We start from the raw sequence: 15,372 nt of genomic DNA on the forward strand, positions 1-15,372 counted from the left end.
CGGCCTCCCAAAGTCCTGGGATTACAGGCTTGAGCCACCGCGCCCAGCCCATATTTTTAAAATTCATTCAAGTTGTTGAATGTATTTAGTTTGTTCCGTTTCGATCTTGAGTTCATTGTGTGGATAAACTCAAGATTGAAAAGGATCATATGCTTAATCACTTACTTATTAAAGGCCATTCGGTTGTTTCCAATTTTGCAGAATTATGAGTAGAGCTGCTAAAAACATTTATGTAGAGATTTTTGTGTAGGTATGTACAGCAAATACTCAGGAGTGGGAATATTGGGTCATATGGTAAATATATATCTTACTTTTTGAGAAACTACCAAATTGTGTTCCAGAATGATTGTTTCATTTTGCATTCTTACCAGCAATGGCTAATCAGTCCAGTTCCACAACCAAAACACTTGATACTATCAGAATTCTTATATTTTAAATCATTTTAATACACAGTATTCACCATATATCTCTTCATTTACTTAGGTCATCTTTAATTTCACATCAATATTTTTAGTTTTCAGCATTCAAAAGTTTTATATTTATATCTAATAATTTCATATTTTTGGAGTATTATAATTATTATTATTGTTTTAAAATTTTGGTTTCCAATTGCTCCAATTAGAACTATGATTTTTTGCTCCAATTAGAACTATATGTGTTTTTCTTGCGTCTTGTGATGTTACTCAACACACTAATTAGTTTTAAGATTTTTAAAAATAGAGAGGATTTTTCTACATAAATTCACATTAACTAGAAATAGGAAGATTTTTATTTCTTCTTTTTTAATCTGCATGCCTCTAATTTCTGTTTCTTGCTTTGCTACACTGGCTAGGTCTTTTGTTATGATATTGAATAGGTGTGCTGAGAGTGGAAATCCTTGCCTTGTTCACAATGTTAAGGGGAAATCATTCAGCATTTCATCTTCATGTAAGATACTAGTTGTACATTTGTTTGTAGATTCTTTTTATTATTTACCTTCTTTTTGCAACAGTTTGATTGTGATGTGTCTTGGGTATGGATTTCTTTATGTTGATCCTATTTGGGCTTTAACAAGCTCCTTGAATCTGTAGGTTAAGTTTTCACTAAATATGACATGTTTTTATCTATAATTTCTTTAAATTTATTTTTTACACCACACTTTTTCTAAGATTTTGTTTATGCAAACATCAAGTCTTTTGGTATTTCTCCACAGGTTTCTGAGTTCATTTATTTAAAAAGATTTTTTTTTTCTGTGTTAAGAGGATGACATTGTTTCTGTTGATTTCTTTTCAAGTTTATTTATTCCTCTATTAGCTCCATTCTGCTATTAAGTCCATCAAGCAATATTTAAAAATCATTATTATTACTTTACCTTGAGAATTTCTATTTGTTTCATCTTTGCAATATCTTTCTAACTTTCCATTCCTTTTAAGAGTTTTTGTTCTTACTTTTTGCAATATTGAAAAAAAATAGCTATATTAAAGTAATAGTCAAACAGTTTTAGCATTTCTGTCAGCTCAGTGTTAGTCTTTATTGTCTTTGTGCATGCACATGGAGCTTTTCCTGGTTCTTCATGTTCTAGGTAAGTTGAGATTGTATTCTGAGCATTTTGTATATTACATTATGAGATTTTTAGTCTTATTAAATTCCATGTAGACTGTTGACTTTTTTTTTTTTTTTTTTTTAATAAGCAAAACATCCAATGACATTCAGGCCACAGGTTCAAACCAGCTTTCTGTTGGTTGTAGTTACAATGTCAATTCTATTGTCAGTCTTTTTAGTACCATGTGGATCTTCCCCACTTACATACTACCCAGCGGCCATAGTGAGACCTGAATAGTAATCTACATCTTAGTTCAGTTTCAAAGTCTATGATACATTGCTTAGGGTTAAAACCATACATGTAGAACTTGATGGTGAATTAAACAGTTCATAAACTAATTTATAGGGTCACTTGCCAAGCTTCTCCCTCTTTGCAATCTCATGAGTACTTTCCAATTCACTGTGACTCCTCTAGCTGGAAATATAGGATTTTATTTTCTCAGTACTGACACTCATTTCCCTTGAATGTGCTTGTGTTGGAGCCAAGCAGTAGGAGAATAGAGAGACATAAAATGTCAGTAGGGCATGGCCCTCATTTTGTGGCCACGGTTCCTCTTAACAGGGATGATATTTTTCCTTTCTGGAGTTTTAAGCACCCTTGGGTCATCATAGTTTGGGGCAAGAGATAGCAATGAAAAGAAAATAAATATCAGCTCTCCATTTTTCTCTCGGAGCATTATGAAACTCCTTTCCTAATCCTTGAGCTGGAGCTGAAGGCTTCTTTTCAGCTCTTCTGTTTGCTCTCATGGCCACTTGCAGATCTGAGGCTTTTTTGAAACCAGGTTGAGAAACACTGGAGAGAAATAAAAGTGATAAACTCATCAACCATTCAGAGAACTTCTAATTCTGGTTTTCTTCCACAGTACATCTGCTACTACTTTTCGGAGTTCTTGAATAGCAGCTCCATGCATTATGTCCAAGATTTTTAGGTGCAGTCAGTGGTAGAGGCAGGATGGAAGGTACTTGCAGCAACATACCTGGAACTGGAAAATAACATTATATTTTAATAAAAGCTACACTGGTATTTACCATCTTTATGATACAGTGGTAAGTACTTTTCTTGCTTTATATTATTTTTTTCTTTACTTATTAGTGGTATACAATTAAGTGCTATCATTTGAGATAGGAAAAATTGGCTTTCAGAAAACTTAAACAATACCTCTGAGATCACACAACTGAAAAACAACGTGCTGCCAGGACTCCAACCCATTATCTGACTCCAGCATTTAGTCTCTTGGTCATGCAATACTAATCAATCTCCCATGGAATTATACAAATACACAAAAAGACTAAAGCTATCTCTTACTTAAACTGAAGTACCGTAAGCTTTCTGCTAAATAGTATAGTTCTGGCAAGTTAAATATATTGTGTTAATAAGAAAGTTTGATGTTACTGAAATAATTTAAAATATTGGACAGCTTTCTTGTGTAAGTTGTTATGAAAATTGTCATTACATTCTACATATAGGATATATCAGTCAATACTTCTTACACAGCCAGCTTCGGCTATATTTTTCATACTTTCTTCAACTTATGTTATTCAAATTTCTTATGCTAAGTTATTTTTGTGACATTTTCAGGCAGTATGTCATGTGGTGTTCATCACATCAATAAGCTAGGCAATAAAGATGCCTAATAAAGCCTAGTACATTAAAATACAATTTGACATACCATCTAAAAGTGATTTGGAAGCTTCTGGTAAATTGAATGGCTCTACAGTCATTTGGGTTTGCTCAGCCACTGACCTCTTCAATGAAATGTAACTGGAGGGCATTAACTTTGTCAAAATATACCTTCTTCAAGATGTCTTTAGCTAGAAGAAAGGAAAACTTGCCCTTCCATATAGGCACAATCTTTCTTCCTGTCTCTCCATATTTGCATATATTGGCAGAATATTATTGTGATATGTTACTGAAATATATAAAATATTGGACAGCTTTCTGTATTTTTCAGTACACCCAGTTAGTAGCTGATTAGGGTGAGATTCAAACTTAGGTTTTCTGACAATATCTGCAATAATCTTGGGCAAGATATTTATCTCACTTAACCTTAGTTGTTTGTCTGCAAAATGATGATAGTATTATCTTCGCATAGTTTTGAAGATTAAATGATATAGTCTATATAAAACAGTTGATCTCATGCCTGGATATTGTATAATCATTATTCATCTATTTATTCTGGTCATGCACATATGCATTTTGCCCTAAAGTTATTTGCATGGGTCTGTATTTTTTAATAATCATCTGATTAATCTATTGGTTCTATGAAGGCAAATAATTGTACTTATGTCTATGAATTATGATAATAATTGAATGAAAAAATTAAAAACTTTGCCATTTCTTGGGGGTTTGTTGGAATCAAATTCATTATTTCCCTCTGGATTATCTCAGCCTGAGGTTAATAAAGTATGTGGTGTTCACAGGCAGTGACCTTGTAAAGTAATTTGTACCAAACAACAGTCCTTTGTTGTTTGGAATGAGTCATTAATTTTATCTGACAGATATGAAGATGGTACAAGAATTAAGGTGCAGTCTTCAGACCACCTTTCTCAACTGACTTAACCAATGACATCACTCTTCTTTCTACTGTCCAATCACATTTGTCCTGAACTTCTGACCCACTCTTGCCAGCTCCAGAAGATACTTTTCCAAATGACCTGAGTCATGCATGACTAATAACATTTGTGTCTGAGGTTTCCATCTGTGCTGCATGATAAATAGAGGCTGAAGCTGATTAATATTTTACCATCTGTGTTCACAGTTACTTGGGGGAAAAACAACTACTCATAATTCATTGAAAAGGACCCGGTGTTTCTTAGGTACTTTAAATTGTGTCTCTTTTTTTTAAAAAAAATTGCATATTTGTTTTCAAGAAGAGCCCCAATGAGTAAAATACTTTTTTTAGCCATATACTTTTCAGCCATATACTTTTTCAGTTTATTGCAATTTAATCAGCTGAATTGTGGTGCATAATTTTAGCCAGTCTACAAGATATTATGTTATTTTTTTCATAGCCTCCACAAAAATGATGATTTTAATGTGAATGAAGGATACTTCAGCAGCACCCACAGCTGCTAAGGGCAGCATGCTAATTAGGTTTAGCTTCTCCAGCCAAACATCAATACATCTGCGGAGGGAAAGGTACAACTTATTTCTTTCTGTTTAGGAAATAAACCCTAATAGAAAAATTGTAGAAGTTTATACAAGAATATATAAATTTCCCAGGAATAGAAAAAATTATTAATGACAACATTGAGAGAGAAAGGGAGATGGGGGAAGAAAAAGAAAGAGAGAGAGAACAGTATGAAGGTATTATTGGTACTCATATTATTAATGATTCACTACTGATGTCTAGTAGAAAAGTGATTATTATGTAATTTTGAAACTAATTGATATTTGGTAAGCTTAAGGCAGTAAGATATTTGGTATGCTTAATTGAGGCAGTTAGAATAAGAGAGACAAACTCCTTGCACTAAAGGTTCATACAATGAAATTAAGAATATGAGTATTTATCAATTTAGGAAACCCTGTGAGGATATATGGACAGAATAACTTAAGCAACACTGGATATTTCCTGTCTATCTCATGTCTGCAGGTAATAGTAGTGTTCCCCATTGAAGGAGGCCATTCTCCCCCACTGCAATCACTAAGTTGCTCAGATTTCCAATTAGAATTCCTCATCCCACACCATTGGACTAGTATGGGGCCTAAAACTTGATAGTTTTATATTGAGGCAATTACGGCATTTAATTTTTGGTTCAACTGCTATTGATCTAAGAATGAACATGACAAGCTGAGAGAAGCATTGTATTTTCTTTGAATTCCCCTTATTTTAACTAAAGAGAGCAAATTCTTCCTCTTCTCTGGTCTCAAGCATCACCCAGTAGTACATGTACCATCTGTTTTTAAGTAGTAAAATGCTCTAAAACATTAACAACATTCAACAACTGGAGAGCAGGCAGTCCTCCATCTCTGCAATCCTGGAGGTTTCAGCATTATCCTTAGGAGTGTGCTCTTCACACAGAAACTTCTACATTGTGCGTAGGTCATGCTTCTTAAGCTGACTATGTAAAAATGGGTATGGGGATATTTAGAGGTGTACTTAGGTATACAAAGCCTAAAATATGCGTGATATTATATTTGAGAACATTGATTTCATGTGAAGATTTGTGAAAGGTGTTAATAATTTAACATGTAGGTGGCAGAAACCATTTTTACGTTAGAAGAAACATTGACAGATCAAGTAGAATGTGAAATTCGCAAACGTTTTAAAGGGTCATATTGACACTTGAAATATTTCACATTTTAGATGGCACCTTTGGGCTATGTCCCTGGCTCCCTGAGGACTATATTAAATTTCCTATACTATGTACTCAGTGGAAAAGCTTAAGAAGATTATCCTAGATGCTTCTTGATGTTAAAAAAGATCCAGATATTTGTATTTTATTCTCAATATCCTGTTTTAAGTAACTAAAGACTTCTTTGTTTCTTTTCTGTGTTCTTTTTAAGTATAACCAAGGATCCTAGGAGAAACAAAAGTTTGAATAGTTACTGTGGGCTACAAGCACAACTTAAGTAATTTTCCATTTCTAATTGATAGCCCAGGAATTCTAGTTGGAAAAAGCCTAGCAAATGTTCCAGTTCTTCCTGAGGATCTGTGGTAAAAGTGCTTATTAAGGACTATAATGTTATTCACTGCAAGTTCTCTTGTCTCTTATCATTTCTTTGAATATTTTTCTAAAAATCAGTCAATGAACTACATTTAGGCACATATTCTTGAGTCCTAAAATTTCTTAAAGCTCTCTCCTAAGTAGACATTTGGATTTGAAATTATTTTTCTTCAATACTCGATCACAACCATGTGATTATAAGCAATTATTTGCTCATTCATATGTTGGAGGAAAAATTAAATAATGTTACATTAAACCCAGAAAAAGGTTGAAGTCTGACAAGTGAAACTGGAATATCTCATGTGTTAAGAAGTTAAAGTTATGTACATAGCATCTGACAAAAATAAAATCAGAAACTCCTTGAAATGTACTTCCTCCAGTATTCAGTATGTATGTTACATGAAGAAAAAAATTGAAATGAAAAACTCAGGAAATTGATTCTGAGTATGCAGCCAAACTGCTCATTCATTGGCCAAATTTTAACAGATGAATATAGGCCTAAACAAAATCAGACAACAGTATAGGTGTTAGCTCCCTTAACATAAAAGGGGCATTTTTAAAAAATGTGAAGTGCATATTGAAACACAGTTTCTTTCTGCCTGGCAAGAATAACAACAGAATTAGAATGCTGCAGTCCAAGAAATCTGGCATAATCACTTCGCTGGTCCTGGTCTTTACCTGCCATTGATATTCAGAATCAAGTGGCTGCTAGAAATTTGGGAGAGTTTTTTTGTTCACAGGCTGGAAGGGAAGAGTCAATTATCTTTGAACAAAATTTTCAGTGTTTTTTGGTGGATTCACACACAAGGAAAAAATTCTTCAAAACGAATTGTCTTTTAATAATGTAAACAATCATCCTTAAATTATCTTATCTCTTTGGTTTAGTTTTTATCCTTATAGTTGCATGCCACATTTTCTTAAATGATACATGTCTATGTATATATTAAGTTCTATCATTAACAGGTTCCACCGTTGAATGCTTATCAACATGAAAAGGGCATCTTTCTCTGGGCCCAATTGGTTAGCTATTGCTTGTCCAATCAGAAAACCTTGCTATGATTTTCTTAAAATTATGGGCAAGTTTAAGGTCATTTTATATGACACCAACAAAAAAGTTGACATAGGAGTGTGAACAACTACTCAGCTGGGAATTTACTGATTAATGAATGTATTATTCCCTTTGTCATGATTTTTTTTTTTTTTTTAAATTTTACTTTAACTTCTTTATTTTACAGAACTTGCAGGACTGTTACATAAATATACACATGCCGTGGTGGTTTGCTGCCTCCATCTCCTTGTCACCTACATTAGGTATTTCTCCTAATGTTATCCCTCCTCAATCCCCTATCCCTGGCGATCCCTCCCCTAGGCCCCCACCCACCAACAGACCCCAGTGTGTGATGTTCCCCTCCCTGTTTCCATGTGTTCTCATTGTTCAGCTCCCAATTATGAGTGAGAACATGCGGTATTTGGTTTTCTGTTCTTGTGTCAGTTTGCTGGGAATGATGGTTTCCAACTTCATCCACACTCCCAACAACAGTGTAAAATTGTTTCTATTTCTCCACATCCTCTCCAGCACCTGCCTCCTGATTTTTTAATGATCGCCAGTCTAACTGGCATGAGATGGTATCTCAATGTGGTTTTGGTTTGCCTTTCTCTAATGACAAGTGATGATGAGCATTTATTCATATGTTTGATGGCCAAATAAATGTCTTCTTTTGAAAAGTTTCTATTTGTATCATTCACCCACTTTTTGATAGGGTTGTCTGTGTTTTCTTGTATACTTGTTTTGTTTTTTTGTAGATTCTGGTTATTAGCCCTTTGTCAAATGGGTAGGTTGCAAAAATTTTTTCACATTCTATTGGTTGCTGGTTCACTCTAAAGATAGTTTCTTTTGCTGTGCAGAAGCTCTTAAGTTTGATTAGATCCCATTTGTCTATCTTGGCTTTTGCTGCCAATGCTTTTGGTGTTTTAGTCATGAAGTTCTTGCCTATTCCTATGTCCTGAATGGTATTGCCTGCTTTCTTCTTGGGTTTTTATGATGTTAGGTCTTATGTTTAAGTCTTTAATCCATCTGGAGTTAATTTTTGTGTAAGCTGTAGGGAAGGGATCCAGTTTCAGCTTTCTACATATGAGTAGCCAGTTTTCCCAACGCCGTTTATTAAACAGGGGCTCCTTTCTCCATTGCTTGTTTTTGTCAGGTTTGTCAAAGAACAGATTGTTGTAGGTGTGTGGCATTACTTCCAAGGCCTCTGTTTTGTTCCATTGGTCTGTATTTCTGTTTTGGTACCAGTACCATGATGTTTTGATTATTGTAGCCATGTAGTTTGAAGTCAGGTAGCATGATGCCTCCAGCTTTGTTCTTTTTGCTTAGGATTGTCTTGTCTATGGGGGGTCTTTTTTGGTTCCATATGAAGTTTAAGGTGGTTTTTCAGTTCTGTGAAGGTCAGTGGTAGCTTGATAAGGATAGCATAGAATCTGTAAATTACTTTGGGCAGTATGGCCATTTTCACAATACTGATTCTTCCTAACCATGAACATGGAATGTTTTTCCATCTGTTTGTGTCATCTCTTATTTCCTTGAGCAATGCTTTGTAGTTCTCCTTGAAGAGATCCTTCATGTCCTTTGTTAGTTGTATTCCTAGCTATTTTGTTCTCTTTACAGCAATTGTGAATGGGAGTTCACGCATGATTTGGCTCTCTTTAAGTCTGTTATTGATGCATAGGAATGCTTGTGATTTTTGCACATTGATTTTGTATCCTGAGATTTTGCTGAAGTTGCTTATCATCTTAAGGAGATTTGGGGCTGAGACAACGGGGTCTTCTAAATATACAATAATGTCATCGGCAAATAGAGAAAATTTGACTTCCTCTTTTCCTAATTGAATACCCTTTATTTCTTTTTCTTGCCATATTTCTCTGGCTAGAATTTCCAATACTATGTTGAATAGGAGTGATGAGAGAGGGCACACTTATCTAGTGCCATTTTTCAAAGGGAATACTTCCAGGTTTTGCCCATTCAGTATGATATTGACTGTGGGTTTGGCATAAACAGCTTTTATTATTTCGAGATATGTTCCATTGCTACCTAGTTTATTGAGAGTTTTTAGCATAAAGGGCTGTTGAATTTTGTCAAAGACCTTCTCTTCATCTATTGAGACAATCATGTGGTTTTTGTCCTTGATTCTATTTATGTTATGGATTACATTTATAAATTTATTTATGTTGAACCAGCCTTGCATCCCCAGGATGAAACCTACTTGATCGTGATGGATAAGGTTTTTGATGTGCTGTTGCAATCGGCTTGCCAGTATTTTATTGAAGATTTTTGCATGTATGTTCATCATGAATATTGACCTGCAATTTTCCTTTTTAGCTGTATCTCTGCCAGGTTTTGGTATGAGGATGATGTTGGTCTTATAAAATGAGTAGGGAAGATTCCCTCTCTTTTTATTGTTTGGGACAGTTTCAGAAGGAATGGTACCAGCTCCCCTTTGTATGTCTGGTTGAATTCAGCTGTTAACCCATCTGGACCTGGACATTTTTTGATTGGTAGGCTATTAATTGATGCCTCAACTTCAGACCTTGTTATTGGTCTGTTCAGGGTTTCAACTTCTTTCTGGTTTAGTCTTGGGAGGGTGTAAGTATCCAGGAATTTATCCATTTCTGGTAGATCTACTGATTTATATGCATAGAGTTGTTTCTAGAGTTACTGATTTATGTGCATAGAGTTGTCTGTATTTCTGTGGAATCAGTGGCGAAATCTCCTTTATCATTTTTTATTGCATCTATTTAATTATTCTTTTTTTTTATTAGTCTGGTTAGCAGTCTATCTATGTTGTTGATCTTTTCAAAAATCCACCTCCTAGATTTATGGATTTTTGAAGTGTTTTTTTGTGTCTCTGTCTCCTTCAGTTCTGCTCTCATCTTAGTTATTTCTTGTCTTCTGCTAGATTTTGAATTTGTTTGATTTTGCTCCTCTAGCTCCTTTAATTGTCATGACAGGGTGTTGATTTTAGATCTTTTCTTACTTCTCATGTGGGCATTTAGTGCCATAAATTTCCCTCTAGACACTGCTTTAAATGTGTCCCAGAGATTTTGGTACTTTGTGTCTTCATTTTCATTGGTTTCAAAGAACAACTTTATTTCTACCTTCCTTTCATTATTTATCCAGTAGTCATTCAGGACCAGGTTGTTCAGTTTCCATGTAGTTGTGTGGTTTTGAGTGAGTTTCTTAATCCTGAGTTCTAATCTGATTGCACTGTGGTCTGAAAGACGGGTTGTTATGATTTCTATTTTGCATTTGCTGAGGAGTGATTTACTTCTAATTATGTGGTCAATTAGAGTAAGTGTGATGTGGAGCTGAGAAGAATGTATATTCTGTGGATTTTGGCATGGAGAGTTCTGTAAATGTCTATTAGGTCTGCTTGGTCAAGATCTGAGTTCAAGTCCTGGATATCCTTGTTAATTTTCTGTCTCCTTGATCTGTCTTATGTTAATAGTGAAGTGTTAAAGTCTTCCACTATTATTGTGTGGGAGTCTAAGTCTCTTTGTAGGTTATTAAGAACTTGCTTTATGTAACTGGGTGCTCCTGTATTGGGTGCTTATCTATTTAGGATTGTTAGCTCTTCTTGTTGCATTGATCCTTTTACCATTATGCAATGCTCTTCTTTGTCTCTTTTGATTTTTGTTGATTTAAAGTCCATTTTATCAGAGATAAGCATTGCAACGCTTGTTATTTTTTGCTCTCCATTTCCTTGGTAAATCTTCCTTCATTCCTTTATTTTGAGTCTATGTGTGTCTTTGCACATGAGATGGGTTTCCTGAATACAACACACTGATGAGTCTTGACTTTTTATCCAATTTGCTAGTCTGTGTCTTTTGACTGGGGCATTTTGTCCATTTACCTTTAAGGTTAATATTGTTATATGTGGATTTGATCTTGCCATTTTGATACTAGCTGGTTGTTTTACTCATTAGTCAATGAAATTTCTTCATTGTGTCAATGGTCTTTACCATTTGGTAAATATTTGGAGTGGCTGGTACTGGTTGTTCCTTTCCATGTTTAGTGCTTCCTTCAGGAGCTCTTGTAAGGCAGGCCTGGTGGTGACAAAATCTCTCAGCAATTGCTTGTCTGTAAAGGATTTTATTTCTCCTTCACTTATGAAGCTTAGTTTGGCTGGATATGATATTCTGGGTTGAAGGTTGTTTTCTTTAAAGATGTTAATATTCGCCCCCACTCTTTTCTAGGGTTTCTGCCAAGAGATCTGCTGTAAGTCTGATGGGCTTCCTTTTGTGGGTAACTCGACTTTTCTCTCTGGCTGTTCTTAGCATTTTTTTTTTTCATTTCGACCCTGGTGAATCTGATGATTATGTGCCTTGAGGTTGCTCTTCTTGAGGAATATCTTTGAGGCATTCTCTGTATTTCCTGGATTTCAATGTCAGCCTGCCTTGGTATATTGGGGAAGTTCTCCTGGATAATATCCTGAAGAGTGTCTATCAGCTTGGATTCATTCTCCCCATCACATTCAGTTATACCAAACATAGATTAGGTCTTTTCACATAATCCCATATTTCTTGGAGGCTTTGTTCATTTCTTTTCACTCTTTTTTTTCTCTAGTCTTGCCTCTCATTTTATTGCATTGGGTTGATCTTCAGTCTGTGATATACTTTCTTCTACTTGATTGATTTGGCTATTGAAACTTGTGTATGCTTCGTGAAGTTCTTGTGCTGTGTTTTTCAGCTCCATCAGGTCATTTATGTTCTTCTCTAAGCTGGTTATTCTAGTTAGCATTTTGTCTAACCTTTTTTCAAGGTTCCTAATTCCTTTGCAGTGGGTTAGAACATTTTCCTTTAGCTCAGAGAAGTTTGTTGTTACCTACCTTCTGAAGCCTGCTTCTGTCAATTCATCAAATTCATTCTCCATCTAGTTTTGTTGCCTTGCTGGTGAGGAGTTGTGATCCCTTGGAGAAAGAGAGGTGTTCTGGTTTTTGGTAATTTCATACTTTTTGTGCTGGTTTCTTTCCATCTTCATGGATTTGTCTACCTTTTGTCTTTGAAGTTGTTGACTTTCTGATGGGGGTCTCTGAGTGGACGTCCTTTCTGTTGACGTTTAAGGTATTTCTTTCGTTTTTTAGTTTTTCTTCTAACAGGCCTCTCTGTTACAGGACTGCTGGAGGTCCACTTCAGATCCTGCATGCCTGGGAATCGCCTGCGGGGGCTGCAGGACAGCTGTATGTTCCTTCCTCCAGTAGCTTCCTCCCAGAAGGATATCCACCAGATGTCTCCTGAATGAGGTGTCTCTTTGGATATATGGGGGTCAGGGAGCCACTTGAGGAGGCAGTCTGTCCCTTACCAGAACCTAAGTGTTGTGCTGGAAGCTCCGTTCCTCCCTTCAGAGTTGCTGGGCAGGACATTTAGGTCTGCTGCAGCGGAACTCACAACCGCCCCTTTTCCCAAGTGCTCTTTCCCAGTAAGGTGGGCTTTATTTATAAGTCCCTGACATGGTGCTGCCTTTTTTTTTTTCCGGTGGAAAATAACTTTCATTGAGACCCCACAAGCTGCAGAATCTGCTCCTGGCATTAAGCTCTTTCTTCTTTTTCAATTCATTCTTTCTTGAATGGTCCATGAATGCTTTCTTCTCCTCCATGGTCTGGAAGCAGCCATGGCCAAACTTGGAGGTGGTGTCAATGAACTTAAGGTCAATCTTCTCCAGAGCCTGCTACTTGGCCTGTACCAGCAAGAACTTGCGGAGAGTGAGCACTTGCTTCTTGGTTCTCACCACACAGTCTTTCAGTATGGCAAAGTCATTGGTCACTTCACCATAGTGGACAAAGCCACCCAGAGGGTTGATGCTCTTGTCAGACAGGTCATAGTTGGTGGAGGCATTGTTCTTGATCACCTTGCCATCCTTGATAAGGTATCCCTGGCCAATCTTATAGATCTTCTTGTTGATCTCAGTGCAGTGATGGCAGCTTTTCTCCCCAGCGCATGCCATAGAGAAGGCCACATGGGCAGGATGCCATGCCCCAATACAGGCCACCTTGAGCAGGCCTCAGTCGGTCTTGTGGGGCAGCTTCTTAGTGTGCCAACGACTGGTGACCCCTTTATAGCCTTTGCTCTTGGTCACTCCAATGACATTGATCATCTCATCCTGCCCAAACACGTGGTTCACAGGTATCTGCTGCTCCAGTCTTTTGCAGGCCCAGTCTAGCTTCTCAGCCATGTTGCCTCTGTTCACCTGGATCTCCATCAGGTGGGCTTTCTTCTGGTGCAGAGGAAGCAGGCGCATCTGGGTGTGGGCAATTGCTGTTGAAGTCCTTCTTCAGCTGCTTCTTGCCATTCTCATCCTGCCATTTCTTGTAGTACTTGGTGAAGGCCTTCTTCTTAGATTTATGTCGGTTCCTATGGAAACGCCTCTGGCACTCATCGCTGAGGTACTCAGCAAAGACGGTCTTAAAGGTCCGGAGGCCTCGAGGAGTCTCCACGTGGCGCACAATCCCACAACCACCATGGGTGGCATCTCCACAATGGTCACAGCCTCTACCACCTCCTTCTGGTTCACCTTGGATCCTGGCCTGTGGACTTCCTGCACGATATGGGTCATGCCAGCCTTGTATCCCAGGAAGGCTGTGAGGTGGACCGGCTTGGAAGGGTCATTCTTGGGGAAGCTCTTCACCTTCCCATGAAGCCTGATGCTGCACTTCTGAGGCAGGAAGCTGAGGGACCCATGTCTGGGAGCAGAGAACTTTCTGTGAGACATCATGCCACCAGTCCAGCCCGTAGAGACAATGCTGCCTTTTTTTCAGGGATGCCCTGCCCAGCAAGGAGGGAGTCTAGGCACGGTCTGCCTGCAAAGGTGTTGCTGAGCTGCCGCTATCTCCGCCCAGCCCCTGCATAAATGGTCTTGGGGTTTTCTTCACACAGGTAATGTTAGAACTGCCTCAGTAATGGTGGACTGCCTCAGTAATGGCTCCCCATCGAGCTGGAATATCCTGGGTCAAGCTCAAATTGCTGTGCTGGCTGTGAAACTCTCTAGCCAGTGGGTTTCAGTTTGCCGGTCTTTGTGGGAGTGGGACTTGCTGAGCCAGATCACTTGGCTCCCTGCCTTCAGCTCCCTTTCTCTCAGGGGAATGGGCAGCTCTGTCTTGCAGGTTTTCCAGGTACCAGTTAAAACAGCCACCCAGATTTCTGCTGGAAACCTGCAGTGCTTGTCGGCGGATCGGGAATCTCCTGGTCTGTGGGCTGTAAAGTCTGTGGTAGCAGTGCAGTATTTGAACCAGAGTGACGGAGTGGCCGGAAAAGTCCCTGATGGCCTCCACTGTGTAGGAGGGGGGTCCTCTGGCCTGTTGCACTGCCTGAGTAAGGCGGTGCCCCACCCTGCCTTGATTTGCCCTCCTTGGTCTGCATCCCTTTGTCATGATTTTTAACGGATTCATGCTAACTCCAGAAAAATGTTGCAAATGTTTAGCAGAATGTATCTTGCTTCTTTTCAAATCTCCAGCCTTCTTGTGTCTTTGCAGACTCTTCTTTTTTTCTCTCTCTATTCATACTCTGGTCCAGCTGAGGTAGGAGATAAGCAGGACTTGTTTTCCCACCCTGCTAATCCAAACAATATATAGCAGAGAAACTGCCCAAAATCAGCTAGGACCAAGATGACGACAAAAGCGACCTCTAGTTGACCTACTTGCTCGTTTACTCTAATTATAGTGCATTTGCATAAGACACTCTCACCAGTGCTGTGGCAGTTTGCAGATGATGCCATGGCAACAACCAGAAAGTTACCTAATATGGTTCTGGGAAGTTCCCACTCCTTTTCTGGAAGTTTGTGAATAACCCACTCCTTCATTAGTATATAACTGGAAATAGGCATACATATAGTTAGCCAACAATCCAGGAGTGCTCCTCTGCTGTATTCTGCCTATGTGGTCTCCCTGCTCTGTCTATGGTGCAACCATTTTGCTGTACGCTGTTGCTCAAATACACTTGCATCCCTTCACTGTTGGCTGGCTCTTGTAATCTTTCCTGAGTGAAGCTGAAAGCTCTCCTGAGCAGAGCAGAACATTTGAGGTTTCGCCTGCATCACAACCCATCTGAGTATGCTGTTTGATGTTTCTGCAGTTG

General features: G+C 38.0%; 1 pseudogene; it reads right to left on the reverse strand.

Moving 5' to 3' along the window:
- Positions 1–2,187: 2,187 nt before the first annotated feature.
- LOC101038521 (large ribosomal subunit protein uL3 pseudogene) lies at positions 2,188–14,011 on the reverse strand (annotated as a pseudogene).
- Positions 14,012–15,372: the final 1,361 nt, after the last annotated feature.

The sequence above is a fragment of the Saimiri boliviensis genome, chromosome 1, assembly GCF_048565385.1.
Source record: "Saimiri boliviensis isolate mSaiBol1 chromosome 1, mSaiBol1.pri, whole genome shotgun sequence".
NCBI classification, from domain to species: Eukaryota; Metazoa; Chordata; class Mammalia; order Primates; family Cebidae; genus Saimiri; species Saimiri boliviensis.